This window comes from Macaca fascicularis, chromosome 6 (assembly GCF_037993035.2).
Source record: "Macaca fascicularis isolate 582-1 chromosome 6, T2T-MFA8v1.1".
NCBI lineage: Eukaryota > Metazoa > Chordata > Mammalia > Primates > Cercopithecidae > Macaca > Macaca fascicularis.
In genome coordinates, this window is record NC_088380.1 from 80,769,021 (window position 1) to 80,780,041 (window position 11,021).

An 11,021-nucleotide genomic window follows, 5' to 3' on the forward strand; every position below is an offset into this window, starting at 1 on the left:
ATTGAGTAACACAGAGAAAAGTAATAACTCTGTTGATCCATCTAAATCAGATATATAATCTCCTGACAAATAGAGCAGGAGGTACGAATAGGACATTTTGGTTGTTTAACTGGTGAAATGTTGGTGGGTGGAAGGGGGAAAGAGTGGCACAGGCTAAATCAGCTACATGACTCAGGAAATGAATTTGTTTTCAGATAATTGCTTCCTAACCTAGCGATGATGCAGCTCTTAGTCATTGCAATAGCAAACAGCCATTCTGATAGCAATTCCACAGAGACAGCAAACCAGCTAGAACAAAAGACTGCTCCACCCACAACAAGGACTGTGGTGGGAAAAAGTTCCTAGTGAATGAATCCAACATAATTGACTCTGAGCTGCTCTTGTGTCAAAGATAGGCTATGAGACACTGGAATGGATGGGAACAGCTTCAGACATTTGCTTCCTGTTGTGTCTTTTTGCTGCTGTGAAATGAGGCTCTAAGATAAACAGGCAGAGGCACATCTGGAGAGGAAGGTTACCAGAAGGGTGATGTCACTAGCAGCAAATCAGAACCCCATCTTTCAGCCTAGCAGGGATTTGAAGGATTTGTACCATCGTATGCAAGGGGCCTCCAGCACTGCATGGCCTCTATGTTTAATCAAAGTCAGAAGCCCACAGGCAGAACTGGGCTGAGCTCTACCTGTGTGCTCACATTGTGCTGGTGAGCCACTGAAGGCTGGATAGAAGGAGAATAAGACTCAAAAACTCTGCTTAAAATCCAGATGTGTAAATGAGACATACTCTATTAAAGAGGATGAGAATCAAACACAGGAAAAGTATTATACCACTAACAAGTCACAAGGCTCAAGCCGAAGTGCTTAGACATTTCTGGATATGAATTAACATTTTTTTTTTCTTGAGTTAGTATGTGGTTCCTACTATTTGAGAAAGGCGGCTCTAGCCATGAGCTTGTACTGTTGGTGGGACTTGCTGTTTAATCAGTCAACAAATCACCTATGGGCACAGCTTTGTGCTAAACACCAATGGGAATATAAAAGCACAGGGTCCCTGATCTTAAAGGGTTTTTGCAGTTCTGCTGGGAACATTAAACAAGCAGGAAACATCAGCATGCCAATGCAGTAAAAGCATATTGTGTACTTTTGACTGTTGCTGCTACAGGAGTTTATTAATTCATCCACTCAACTAATAGTTATTGAATGTCTGCTTGGTGCCAAGCATGCTTCTGGGATACAGCAGTGAACAAACCAACACCAAATCTCTGCCTCACAGAGCTTACATAGGGTTGGGGAAGGTCAGATGCATTGGAGATATCTACTAGACACCTAGATGGAGATCAGATTGATGAGGATGGAGCTCAGGGAAAGAGAGCTGGACTAGAGTTCAGAGCTCAGAAGAGATAAACACCAGACAGGGCTGGAGATGCTTCAGGGAGCAGGGAAGACTTGAATGGGCCCCGCTTCACAACAGCAACAAAAGCCTCTTTCACCAGTTCTCTAGACCAAGGCCCAAGCCCTCCTGGTTTATCTACTGCCTCTTTTCCCTTCTTCTCCTCATCAGTTTCCTCTTTCTGGCCCATTTTCTTCATTCCCATCTGTCTTCTTCCCCTTCCCCGTCTGCCTCCTTCATCCCTTCCTTGGATGGTTCCCTTCCTTCCTGCTTCCTTGATTTAATTCTCGCCCTACTATGTTTCATAATGAATAAGAAAAATCAATTAAGCAAAGAATTATTCTGACCAAAGATGATAGGAAAGCATTCTTAGAGGATCACCCCTTGAGAGAGACTTCTTTCACACTGAGTGAAGTCTTCCAGGCTCCTAAGCTTGCCTTTCGGTGTGATATTGTTACAGGAAAGGGGTCCCAATCCAGACCCCAAGAGAGGGTTCTTGGAGCTCATGCAAGAAAGAATTCAGAGCGAGTCCATAGAGTAAAGTGAAAGCAAGTTTATTAGGAAAGTAAAGGAATAAATAATGGCCACTCCATAGACAGAGCCGATTTTTATGGCTTTTTCTTTTTATCTTTTTTTTTTTTTTTTTTTTAAGATGGAGTTTCACTCTTGTTGCCCTGGCTAGAGTGCAATGGCCCAGTCTCGGCTCACTGCAACCTCCGCCTCCCAAGTTTAAGTGTTTCTCCTGCCTCAACCTCCGGAGTAGCTGGGATTACAGGCGCCCGTCACCATGTCCAGCTAATATTTGTATTTTTTTTAGTAGAGATGGGGTTTCACTATGTTGGCCAGGCTGGTCTTGAACTCCTGACCTCAGGTGATCTGCCCATCTTGGCCTTCCAAAGTGCTGACATTACAGGTGTGAGCCACTGTACCCGGCCTGGTTATTTCTTGGTGATATGCTAAACAAGGGGTGGATTATTCATGTCTCCCCTTTTTAGACCATATAGGGTAACTTCCTGATGTTGGCATGGCATTTGTAAGCTGTCCTGGCACTGGTGGGAGCATAGCAGTGAGGATGACCAGAGGTCACTCTCGTGGCCATCTTGGTTTTGGGGGGTTTTGGCTTCTTTTTTTTTTTTTTTTTTTTTTTGTGACGGAGTTTCGCTCTTGTTGCCCAGGCTGGAGTGCAATGGTGTGATCTCAGCTCACCACAGCCTCCGCCTCCTGGGTTCAAGCAATTCTCCTGCCTCGGCCTCCCGAGTAGCTGGGATTACAGGCATGTGCCACCACGCCCGGCTAATTTTGTATTTTCAGTAGAGACAGAGTTTCTCCATGTTGGCCAGGCTGGTCTCGAACTCCCAACCTCAAGTGATCTGCCCTCCTCGGCCTCCCAAAGTGCCGGGATTACAGTCATGCACCACTGCCCCCGGCCGGTTTCGGCTTCTTTACTGCAGCCTGTTTTATCAGCAAGGTCTTTATGACCTGTATCTTGTGCCGACCTCATATCTCATCCTGTGACTTAGAATGCCTCAACCATCTGGGAATGCAGCTCAGTTTTCAGCGTCATTTTACCCAGCCCTATTCAAGATGGAGTTGCTCTGGTTTAAACGCCTCTGACAATATATTATCAGATCCTAAAACACAATCTTGGAAATAGCTGCTCTTTCAAAACACTAGACATATATTCAAAGCCATAGAAATGTGAATGCTGACTTCATTGTTAACTGTGCAGAGAGAGGGAAACGAGAGAAAATGCATGTAAATTAGCATACTATGTCATCAAAGTTGTTTTTATTTTTATTTTTTTAATTTTTTTGAGATGGAGTCTCACTCTGTCACCCAGGCTGTAGTGAGCGCGATCTTGGCTAACTGCAACCTCTGCCTCCCGGATTCAAGTGATTCTCCTGTCTTAGCCTCCCGAGTAGCTGGGACTACAGGCACATGCCAGCATGCCTGGCTAATTTTTTGTATTTTTAGTTGAGACGGGGTTTCACCATGTTAGCCAGGATGGTCTCGATTTCCTGACCTCGTGATCCACCCGCCTTGGCCTCCCAAAGTGCTGGGATTACAAGCATGAACCACCATTCAAATTTGTTTTAACAATCTTATAAATTACATTTTTTTTTTTTCGAGACAGGGTCTCACTCTGTTGGCCAGGCTGGAGTGCAGTGGTACAACCATGACTCACTGCAACTTCAACTTCCTGGGTTCAAGCGATCCTCCCCCCTCAGCCTGCCAAGTAGCTGGGATTAATGTTTTCTATCTTTTGTAGAGATGGGGGTCTCAGTATGTTGATTGGGCTGGTCCCAAACTCCTGGGCTCAAGCGATCCTCCTACCTTGGTCTCCCAAAGTACTAGGATTATAACCATGAGCCATGGCACCCAGTCTTATATTCTTTTTGTAAGTTCAGGCGAGTTTAATCTTGTCTCATAATAGTGAAGGCCCTGCTTTTTTATTTATCGTTTTTCTTTTTTATTTATCTTTATTGCTCCCTTCCCCCTTCCCTTCCATCCCTTCCCCCCCCCTCCCCTCCCCTCTCCCTTCCACGGAGTCTCTGTCACCCAGGTTGGAGTGCAGTGATGCAATCTCAGCTCACTGCAACCTGCACTTCCCAGGTTCAAATGATTCTCCTGCCTCAGCCTCCCAAGTAGCTGGGACTACAGGTGCCTGCCACCATGCCCGGCTAATTTTTGTATTTTTAGTAGAGACAGGGTTTCACTGTGTTAGTCAGGCTGATCTTGAACTCCCAACCACAAGCAATCTGCAGGCTTCAGCCTCCCAAAGTGCTGGGATTACAGGCTTGAGCCACTGCGCCCGCCGAGTTTGTATTATTTTAAAGAAAAAAGATAAGCCGGGTGTGGTGGCTCATGGCTGTAATCCCAGCACTTTGGGAGGCCGAGATGGGCGGATCACGAGGTCAGGAGATGGAGACCATCCTGGCTAACACAGTGAAACCCCATCTCTACTAAAAAAAAAAAAAAAAAAAAAAAAAAAAACTAGCTGGGCAAGGTGGCGGGCGCCTGTAGTCCCAGCTACTCGGGAGGCTGAGGCAGAAAAATGGCATAAACCCGGGAGGCGGAGCTTGCAGTGAGTAGAGATCAAGCCACTGCACTCCAGCCCGGGCGACAGAGCGAGACTGCGTCGCAAAAAGAAGGAAGGGCGGGAGGAGGAGGCAGAGGAGGCGGAGGCAGAGTCGGAGGCCCAGGCGGCGGAGGCCAAGGCGGAGGAGGAGGAGGAGGAACCACAATACCTCATAAAGTAGAATCTCATATCAAAGGATCAAAGGTCTAATCTGTGATGATAATAACAGCTAGCATTTGTTGGTCATAATTTATGTCCTTTTTTTTTTTCTTCTTTTTAAACATTTTTTCATTAAAAAATTTTAACTTAAAGAGATAGGGTCTCGCTATGTTGGCCAGGTCGGTATTGTCTTCTCATGCTCCCCCACCTACCTGGCCTCCAGTGATCTTCCTACTTCGTCCTCCCAAAGTGCTGGGATTACAGGCACTGTCATAATCTATGTCCTTTGGACACATTATCTCATTTAATCTTCCCAATAACCTTATGAAGAAAGCTATTAGGAAAACTGGGTTTGAACGAGGCAGTCTGACTCCAGCCCTTACATACCACTGTCCTAACCACACACAGAGCTTTACTTCCTCTGCCTGAAACCAATCCTCCGTGCTGTGCACCCTCTGATGTGGGGAAGGTGTGCATTGTTTTGAGTTATAAAGAGAGGCCTAATGAAGAAATGGTAGCTGATGTACCTTGGACCAATAAATCAGGCACCAACTTATCTTTATCAACTGCTAGGTACAGTACCAGAACATTATAAATAGACAATAAATGCTTAGTGAGCCCAAATATCTTGTTTAATTAAGAGTTAGCTATTGAAGGTGGTCTTGTGTGTGTAGAAATGAAAGGCAGGGCATGCTGGTTGGAGGCCATGTTGCAGCACATCTTTGCCAAGAATGAGCTCAGCCTGTCCTGGGGAGTCAGCTTGTCAACAATGGAGACTTTATTCAGTCATTCAGCAAACAGGTTTTGAGCATCTACAATGTGCCAGGTACTGTATTACGGGTTAAGGATATAAAGATGAGTAAGATACAACCCCCAACTTCAAATACTTCATGGTCTGGTTTTGTTTTGTTTTGTTTTGAGACGGAGTTTCGCTCTTGTTGCCCAGGCTGGAGTGCAATGGCACGATCTCGGCTCACCACAACCTCTACCTCCCAGGTTCAAGCGATTCTCCTGCCTCAGCCTCCCTAGTAGCTGGGATTACAAGCATGTGCCACCACGCCGGGCTAATTTTGTATTTTTAGTAGCAACAAGGTTTCTCCGTATTGGTCAGGCTGGTCTCAAACTCCTGATCTCAGGTGATCTGCCCGCCTCAGCCTCCCAAAGTGCTGGGATTATAGGCATGAGCCACCGTGCCCGGCCTGCTTCATGGTCTTAAGAGGTTTGGTGAGGAGGGGCACAAAGACATGTGGAAACAAAGACATGTGTCATGCAGGCTTATAAATGACTTTGAAAGGGTCTAGAGAAAGAGCTGAGAGTGAAGAGAGGAAAAGCTGATGGGGGAAGGGAGAGAGAAGTTGGGCACGGACCATCAGGACTCTATAGGCAGTGAGACTCAGAGGACAAGGAGGTCGGTGTGAGAGTGTTGGGGTAGGTAGGGGAGCATGAGAAAACCATGGGCAGAAGAGACCAGCTAGGGCATTGCAGACCCAGGTGAAGCGCCGCTGGACTCCTTGTACATGCACACTCAGGCCCCAAATAGATGCCTTTAGACATGATCCTGTGGTAAGATTAAAAAGGCAGCTGTTTTCTGTGTTTCAGGCAACAACTTCTAGGAAACACGCATTTGCCTTTCTTTTTTTTTTTTTGAGATGGAATTTCATTCTTTTTGCCCAAGCTGGAGTGCAATGGTGCGATCTCGGCACACTGCAACCTCCACTTCCTGGGTTCAAGCGATTCTCCTGCCTCAGCTTCCCGAGTAGCTGGGATTAGAGGCACACCCCACCACGCCAGGCTAAATTTTTGTATTTTTAGTAGAAACGGGGTTTCACCATGTTAGCCAGGCTGGTCTCGAACTCTTGACCTCAGGTGATCCGCCTGCCTCGGCCTCCCAAAGTGCTGGGATTACAGGCGTGAGCCATCATGCCCAGCCATGTTTGCCTTTCTTTTTAACTCCTAGTGACCTAGTTATTCAAAGGAGCAGGAAAAATGGTCACACCCCTAACATTCCTGCATAAAGTATTTTTCAACATCAGAAGTCATCCAGTAAATCTTCATGGAGTGTCTACCATGTACCACGCAGGGGCCAAGGAGCTGAGGATACAGCTGTGAACAGAATCCCTGACTTCATGGAGTTTATATTCAAGTGGGGCCACAGACAGCCAAAAAACCCCAATAGATACACAGCATGTGAGGGAGTGACATACAATATAAGTAAAGGAAAGAAAGCAGGGTAAGGAGAGAGAATGATGCTGGGGAGGGGATATTCTGTACAGGTGGTACCTGTAATCCCAGCATTTTGAGAGGCCAAGGAAAAAGGATCACTTGAGTCCTGGAGTTCAAAACCAGCTTGGGCAACATAGTAAGACCCTGTCTGTACAAAAATTTAAAAATTAAAAAATAAATAAATGAAAAGACCACCCTGATGGAGTGACAGTGGAGCCAAGACCTGAAGAGGTGAGAGGTTAGCAGGTGGCTTGGAGAAGAAGAAATTAAAGTGCTTGATGTATTTTAGAAGTTACAAGGAGGCCTGTGTGGCTGGAGAGAGCATGGAAGGGAAGAGTGGTAGGAGAGGAGCACAGAGGACCAGAAATTAATCCTGCAGGGGGCCTTTGGCTTTTGCTCTGAGTTAGACGTGAGCCTTGGAGAGTTTGCACAGAAATGGGCCAAGGTCTGGTTTACCTTCTTAAGGATTACTCAGGCTTCTGTGTGAGGGCTGGAATGCAGGAGACAGGGGTGGGCAAAAGGAAACCAGTTGGGAGGCTATTGAGAACTGGGAGAGGGAGGCTGGTGTTTTGGGCGAGGGTGGGAGCAAGAGGAAACTGCAAAAGTTGATCTTGTTCTGGAAATATTTTGAAGGTAAAGCCAAAAGGATTTGCTGATGGGTTGGATGGGAGAGAAAGTGAGTAGTCAGGAGAATTTGCATTCCAAGCCTTTTGGCCAGACAAGCTGGGAGGGCTGCCAGTTATTAAGACCGAGAAGACTTCTTGAGAAGAACCTCTTTGAGGTTGGAATTCAAAAACTTGGTTTTGGACACATTAGCTTGGGATGCCTATTAGGATATACAAGCCCTGAGTTCAGGAGAGAGGTCAGAGTTGGGGACTGTAGTTATCAGAGTAAAGATAGTAATTAAAGTCACAGGACTGGGTGAGATCACCTAGAGAGTGGTCACAGGTAGAAAAGATATCTGACCCTCAGGGCTCTCCAGTGTGTGGAGGAGGAAGCCCGGGAAATAGATTGACAAGGAGCAGTCAAGGAGGGAGGAGGAAAGTCCAGAGACAGCAGTATCCTGGAAGCCAACCGCTGCCAAGAGGGGAGCAAGATAGAGACTGAAGGTTAACTGTTGCATTTGGCAAGATAGATAGAGTAGTGGGGATGGAAGCCTGGTGTCCCTATCAGCATTTGATGGAAAAAAATGGGAGGGGATGAGGAGATAGCAAGAGCAGAAAGTGCAGTCAAGAAAGGCCGGGCGTGGTGGCTCATGCCTTTGTAATCCCAACTCGTTGGGAGGCTGAGGTGGGTGGATCACGAGGTCAGGAGTTCAAGATCAGCAGCCTGGCCAACATAGTGAAACCTCGTCTCTACTAAAAATACACAAAAAAATTAGCCAGGCGTGATGGCGTTCACCGGTAATCCCAGCTACTCAGGAGGCTGAGGCAGGAGAATCGCTTGAACCCAGGAGGCAGAGTTTGCAGTGAGCCAAGATTGCGCCACTGCACTCCAGCCTGGGCGACACAGTGAGACTGTCTCACACACACACAAAAAAGTGCAGTCAAGAAGTGGAATTGAAGGCTGGGCGTAGTGGCTCATGCCTGTAATCCCAGCACTTTGGGAGGCCGAGGCAGGTAAATCACTTGAGGTCAGGAGTTCGAGACCAGCCTGGCCAGCATGGTGAAACCCTGTCTCTCCTGAAAATACAAAAATTAGTTGGGTGTGGTGGTGCACACCTGTAATCCCAGCTACCTGGGAGGCTGAGGCAGGAGAATCGCTTGAATCAGGAGGCGGAGGTTGCTGTGAGCTGGGATCACGCCACTGCACTCTAGCCTGGGTGACAGAGCAAGACTCTGTCTCAAAAAAAAAAATTGAACTGGGGCTGGGTGTGGTGGCTCATGCCTGTAATCTCAGCACTTTAGAAGGCTAAGGCAGGAGGATTACTTCAGCCCAGGAGTTTGAGACCAGCCTAGGCAACATAGTGAGACCTCCAATCTCTACAAAAGATTAAAAATTAGACTGGGTGCAGCGGCTCACACCTGTATCTCAGTTCTTTGGGAGGCCAACGCAGGAGGATAGCTTGAGCCTAGGAGTTTGAGACCAGCCTGGGTAACATAGTGAGACCCTGTCTCTATTTAAAAAAATTTTTTTTAATTAATAAAAAATAAAATAAAAATTAGCTGGGCATGGTGGCACATGTCTGTAGTCCTAGCTACTCCAGAGGCTGAAGTAGGAGGATTCCTTGAGTCCAAGAAATCAAGACTGCAATGAGTTGTGATCACGCCACTGCACTCCACCCTGGGCGACAGAGTGAGACCCTGTCTTTAAAAAAAAAGAAAAAAGAAATGGGATTGGAGAGGGATCAAGAAGGAAGGCATTATTTCATAGTTTTAGGCAAGAGAAAATGGAAAACCAGTAGAGGGAGAAAATGACCATGCAGAGGAGACGAGTGGGGCTTGCTACAGTGATGTCCTGACGTCATTGGGAGTGGGTGGAAGTGGGTGCATATGTAGCATGAGGTGGGCTAGATGGGTGCACCGGCAGTTCACTCACTGTCAAAAGAGGGAGGGCAGGGTACATCGTGGGCACCTCTGTTGGGGGAACATATGGACATTCTCTTCTGACCGCTTCCCATTCCGTCCTGCTTTGTCTGTGTGTTGTCATGCTGCTGTTTTCATCAACTTTAAGATGCATCTTTTTCATATTTTAACATCAACATGGTGAAACTGGAGTAAATCTTAAAATCAATGGAATGTCAGGCTGGGTACAGTGGCTCACACCTGTAATCCCAGCACTTTGGGAGGCCGAGGCGGGTGTATCACGAGGTCAGGAGATCACGACCATCCTGGCTAACAGAAACCCCGTCTCTACTAAAAATACACAAAATTAGCCAGGCGTGGTGGCGGCGCCTGTGGTCCCAGCTACTCCAGAGGCTGAGGCAGGAGAATGGCGTAAAGCCGGGAGGCAGAGGTTGCAGTGAGCCGAGAGTGCACCACTGCACTCCAGTCTGGGCGACAGAGTGAGACTCTGTCTCAAAAAAAAAAAAAAAAAAAAAAGGAATGTCTAAGTGTTGGTATTTATTTCTTCTAGGTGCTACATACAGTGCAGAAGACTTTTTGTCAAAGGTGACTTGGATACATTGAACTGTGGAACGTTGTTACTTTGGCTCCAACTAGATCCCTCTGTTGCAGAGGGCAAAGCGGGGCCCTGCAGATGCTGTTCACTTTGACAGTTGGGAAGAGAAGCCGACATCTTTATAATAGTAACAAACTTTGGGCTGGGCCGCTCTCTTTGTTACACATACATTCAGCCCAAGCCTCTGCAGATGGGACCCAGGTGTCCGGCGAGGCCAGAGAGGGGAGGCCGGCCCTCTGCCCACCAGCTCTCACAAGAGTGTGGAAGACCAAGGACAAGGCGATACTTGGCCCACACCTGAAACTGGACAGAAACTCCTGACTCAGAGGCCAAGCCTTCCGCCAAGTCAATAAGAGCTGGGCCCCTGTGTGGTGAACACATCCTGTGTGGTGACGACAAGGAGAAGTCCAAGGGTCTGAGAATGGGAACAGTGTCACGGCATTGCTGGTGGGGTTACTGCTCCAGCACTGTTGACTATTAACAGGTGTGACCTTTTTACTTCTTGGATGCGTGGGGACGGAACTCCCATCCTCCTTTTCTGTGGTCTGAGTCTGGGAATGGTTCGAGAGGTTCCCTTTGTCCATTTGTTCATAAGACAAATAGTTGGGTACTTACCACACGCTGTGCTAAGCACGGGATACACAATTCTGAGCAAACCCAGACGGAGCCTCTGCTCTCAGAGCTTATATCTAGTCATGGAGATGCATTAATGAAATAATAACAATAATAGGTTTTCTCTTTTTTTTTTTTTGAGATGGAGTTTTGCTCTTATTGCCCAGTCTGGAATGCAATGCCCTGATCTTGGCTCACTGCAACCTCCACCTCCCGGATTCAAGCGATTCTCCTGCCTCAGCCTCCCGAGTAGCTGGGATTACAGGCATGTGCCACCACGACCGGCTAATTTTGTATTCTTAGTAGAGATGGGGTTTCTCTCTGTTGGTCAGGCTGGTCTCGAACTCCAGACCTCAGTTGATCTGCCCACCTCGGCCTCCCAAAGTACTGGGATTACAGGCGTGAGCCACCGCACCTGGCCACAATAGTAAGTTTTAAAAAC

At 47.1% G+C, this 11,021-nt stretch overlaps 1 protein-coding gene across 4 annotated transcripts in view; it reads left to right on the forward strand.

Moving 5' to 3' along the window:
- The window catches only part of F2RL1 (F2R like trypsin receptor 1), a 75,976-nt gene that overhangs the window by 35,854 nt on the left and 29,101 nt on the right, over positions 1–11,021 (forward strand). For all 4 annotated transcript variants that reach the window (XM_073993649.1, XM_073993651.1, XM_073993650.1 and 1 more), the window contains one exon: positions 9,923–10,451. The gene's annotated coding sequence lies outside the window, so the exon portion shown is untranslated. The remainder of the gene's footprint in view (positions 1–9,922; positions 10,452–11,021) is intronic.